Source organism: Phoenix dactylifera, unplaced genomic scaffold, assembly GCF_009389715.1.
Source record: "Phoenix dactylifera cultivar Barhee BC4 unplaced genomic scaffold, palm_55x_up_171113_PBpolish2nd_filt_p 000395F, whole genome shotgun sequence".
Taxonomy (NCBI): Eukaryota; Viridiplantae; Streptophyta; class Magnoliopsida; order Arecales; family Arecaceae; genus Phoenix; species Phoenix dactylifera.
The window spans coordinates 2,956-7,543 of NW_024067840.1; the positions used below are offsets into that span (position 1 = coordinate 2,956).

Sequence of the window (4,588 nt, forward strand, 5' to 3'; positions counted from 1 at the left end):
ATAATAGAATGCATTGGTCCAGTAGCGTATCGCTTGATACTACCACCAGAACTCTCCCAGATACATAGTGTGTTTCACATTTCAATGTTGAGGAAATATATTTCAGATCCCTCTCATATTTTGCGGACTGAACCAGTTGAATTAAAAACAGATTTATCTTATCCAGAGAAGTCAGTGCAGATTCTGAGTAGGGAAGTGAAACAGTTGCGCAATAGAGTTATACCCCTAGTTAAAGTGCTTTGGGAGAATCAAAATGCAGAAGAGGCTACTTGGGAAAGAGAAGATCAAATGAGAAGAAAATATCCATATCTATTCCAGATTTCAGGTAACTAAATTTCGAGGACGAAATTTTTTTTTTTTGTGGGGAAGAAAATGTAACACCCTGAACCAGGGTTAGGGTAGCTTAAGTAATTTTTACCAGTTATGAAGCATCTTCATGATTTTAACCTAGTTCATTATGAGCATCTGAATGCACATGAAAGGTGAGGGAATATCAAAAATTTTATGATGTAAATTGGATGGAAACTTTCCAGGAAGTTTGATTCAAAATCATTTCAAAAATGTCGGGATTTCAGCTGTTACAGAAAATTTTACGGTTCCACAGATTGAGAGTGCAATAACTCTGGATATAGTCCATGAATCTAAATAAAATTTTAAACACATAATATACATTGAGTAGGGGATTTACTGTTGAAATTTCAGCTCAAATGGATTAGCCTACAGCCTGGAACAAAGCAAGTTAGGTGAGTCCCTCGGAAGCCTGTCATTACAGAAAACTGCAGACCTAGATTTGTCCAAAATTTCTATAAAAAGTAGGAAGCATGACGTGGCCTAAAACCTAGTTTTTAAAACCCCTGGGAACCACTCTTTTGACACGTTAGGTGTCTGGGAAGCTAACGTGTCAAAAGGGGGGGTGTCTAGCATGTTTCAGCAGGCAGCAACTTGTGCTGCTGCTGTTCAACCGTTAGGAGTTCAGTGGTTGGTTGTAGGTGCCAGCCCAAATCAGGCCAGGAAAAGCTCCAGGGAGGGATAGAGGAAGCTAGGGAAGAGAGAGAGCTACTTGGGGAATCCAAATAATTTGTGGAAGAAGGTTTAAAGTAAAGAGGAAGAGCAACTTGCTGTTGGGCTGCAGAACAGAAATACAGAAATTTTTGGTGCACCCAGGCTTCCTAGCAAATTTCAGGTGAATTTTCCAAACTTTTAGTGATTCTAATTTTAGTCCCACGTAGGAGGGTGATAAAAGAAGATTTTAGTTATTCTAGATGAATTTTTAGGTATGAAAAAGGAATTGAACTATGCTTCCGAAGTTGTTGAAAGCAGTCTGAAATTCTGCAGAAAGAAGCGATGGGATTTCTTTGTGTTTTAGGTGATTAAATTGTTATTTAAAGCTGAAAGTTTGTAGGTTGTGTTAGGGATTTCCTAGTCCTAACACAGAGCCTAATAGGTGGAATTGATTGTTAAGAACCTCCGGGAGTTAAGAGGTTTAATTGGCTCGAAAACAGAACAAACAAGCTGAAAACAGGGGAATTGAATTGTGATTTATTTTTGGTGTTAAGTAGTTGTTTGGCAGCTGAAAATTTATAGATGATATAGAAGGTTTTCTAGTCCTAACCCAGGGTATCAAAGAGGGAGATAAAAGCTTGGAAACCTTTGAGAATTGAGAGGTTTTATTTATCCTAAAATAAGACAAGCAAGGTAAAAAAATCAGAAAGTTAAGATGAGGGTGTTGGATTTCTTTTTGGAACATGCATAATCATGTTGCATCATATAGGTTATAATTTTGATTGACTCTTCTAATTATTTAGGAGGAGAAGAGAGTCCCGGAAGTGTGCCGGGAGTATCAAGCACTAGGGTGGTGCGTTAGCCATCACAAGGTGAGTGGTTTTCTTCTTAACTATGGTAGTTTATTTTGTAATTCCAGAGAAATGAATGATGTCTCCAAATTCAGAATGAATATGCTAAAGAATGAAAATAAGAAGTATTAATTCTCATGATTAAATTGCTTTCTATCAGTGGATAAATGATCTGATTTGGAAAATATATGCTATGCTTGAAAATACTTTAAATTCATGTTTGTTGATTCATAAGTTTATGAACTTGTTTGGGAATGGATTAACCCAAAGTGACTGAACCACTTAAAACCCCTTATCACGGCCAAGAGAGTCATTTTAGTTTGACACCAAGCTATTCTGGAGTTGACCCCTATACTCTAGAGTCGACTCCAACCTTGTTACAGTAACTAATATTTGCACTTTTACCTTGGATACATCACATCAGAGTTTATGATATGTGCCCAATAGGGCAGAGATGGGACGCCGGGAGGGCGTAGCTATGATATGTGCCCAGTAGGGCAGAATTGGGACGCCGGGAGGGCGTAGTATGATATGTGCCAGTGGGGCAGAATTGGGACGCCGGGAGGGCGTAGTAGTAGCACCATGCATAGGACTGTCGAGCTACTCATGAGAATGGTGCCTCATGCGAGTGGCCGGCAGTAGGGCTCGCGGGAGCCATGATTTTCAATATTTAAGCTATGTATACATATGACTGAGCAACAAATGTATTATTTTTAAGCATAATGATTTCAGAACCTATGTGAATGTTCTATGTATCAAATTCTTCAAGGAAGGAAAGTGGACTCTACGGTCCAGAAAAAAAAAAAAAGGACTTGAGCAAGGCGATTTTATTAATGCTTTATTTTAAAGCAACAGCTTTATTTCCTGCTAGTTGTAGTACTATTGGCAAATAGCAGATTTCTTATGTGGTTGAAACTAAGTGCTTTAAGGTCAAATGCAAATGTTTCATATGTGGCATAAACACGTTACATTTGATGTATGTAAGTATCACAGCTGAAACCTCATATCTCCTCATGATTAACAGATTGTCCACTCACTGGGACTTAGGTCTCATCCCTCTCTTTTTCTGTAAATTCTTGCAGATCGGCAGAGTCATAACATTATAAAAGTATCGCATCAGCATCATCCTAGAAGTTTGTCATAGAAGGTTGGCCATGCCCCTCTGAGTGAAAGGAAAAAACCTTTGTATTATGCATATAGTTGGGGTGTGAATGTAAACTAACTTGAGACAGATGTAAAGTTTGTTATATTTTGAGCTATGTATAGTAGACTTTAAGTTATCAATGAAAGCTTGGGTTGCTTTTAGTTATGATTAAAGTGAGTTAAATAAATTAAATTGACAGGTTTAGGACGTATTGATTTTATTGGTTGGTTGGATATAGTAATTGACAGGTTTTTAATAGTAACTTGTGAACCGCGGCACAAGCTGCTAATAGAAACTCTGCTCGGTACTGTACCTGACTAACCTACTGTGGGAGGGGATCCCACATCTCCTCTGATGAAAGGACTTCTTCCGGTTGATGAACTTTCTGAACTTTCGCACGAGAAGAGCCTCATCATCATCTCCCTCATTGTCTTCTTCTTCGCTGCTGCTACTGCAAGATGGATCTTTGTTAGAAGAAGTAGATTTGAGGGCTATTACCTTTTTCTTATGAGAGGATTCTTCTTTGCTGTGTTGTTTCATTGTGAGCTCATGCGTCATCAGGGATCCAAGAAGCTCCTCGAGTGGCAGCTTGTTTAAGTCCTTGGCTTCTTGGATTGTCGTTACCTTGGCTTCCCATGATCTTGGCAAAGATCGAAGAATTTTTCTGACAAGGTCACTGTTAGCATAACTTTTGCCAAGGCTTTTTAGACCATTGACAATATCAGTAAATCTAGTAAACATGCAAGTGATAGTTTCATTAGAATCCATTTTAAATAGTTCATACTTATGAACTAGCATGTTTATTTTGGATTCCTTTACTTGATTCGTGCCCTTATGGGTCACTTCAAGTCTGTCCCATATCTCTTTTGCAGAACTACAAGTAGAGACTCTATTGAATTCATTACGGTCTAAGGCACAATAAAGCACATTCATTGCTTTGGCATTTAGTTGTGCCTTCCTTCTATCATTGTCATCCCAATCTTTTTCAAGCTTGGGAATAGTAATGTTATCTACAAAAATAGAAGGAATGTATGGTCCATTAACTATGATACTCCAAATCTTATAGTCTTGGGCTTGGATAAATATTTTTATCCTAGCCTTCCAATAGGCGTAGTCGGTTTCATTGAAGAATGGAGGCCAATTGGTGGATTGTCCCTCAATAAGTGAAGATCCAAAAGGGGTTGTCATTTTGATCTTTTACTCTTTTGATAGAAGAGCTCCTGCTCTGATACCACTTGTTGCCCAAGAAGACAACCCAAGAGGGGAGGTGAATTGGGTTTTAAGTAATAATTGCAAATTAAAACTTAATGAGTAACTAATTAATATTATTGCAGGCTGATTAATTAGATTACTAGTTGTAGTGAGTGGAGAGGATGGAAGAGACAATGAACCAATTACAAACACAAGAGGTTTTATAGTGGTTCGGAGCTAACCCTTGCTCCTACGTCCACTCCCCAAGCTTCACTTGGGAGTTCACTATAATCTCTAGGATTACAGCCGGTTGTTTTACAAGTTCACAACCCAACTTGTTGTTTTCACGAGATCACAATGAACTCGATCGGTTTTCACAGGCTCACCGACTAGAACCACC

General features: G+C 38.5%; 1 long non-coding RNA gene across 1 annotated transcript; it reads left to right on the forward strand.

Moving 5' to 3' along the window:
• The first annotated feature begins 657 nt into the window (after nucleotides 1-657).
• Nucleotides 658-3,162, forward strand: LOC103718457. The gene is made up of 3 exons (XR_005508157.1): nucleotides 658-1,183; nucleotides 1,806-1,874; nucleotides 2,936-3,162. It is a non-coding gene; the product is annotated as an uncharacterized LOC103718457 (long non-coding RNA).
• The last annotated feature ends 1,426 nt before the right edge of the window (nucleotides 3,163-4,588 follow it).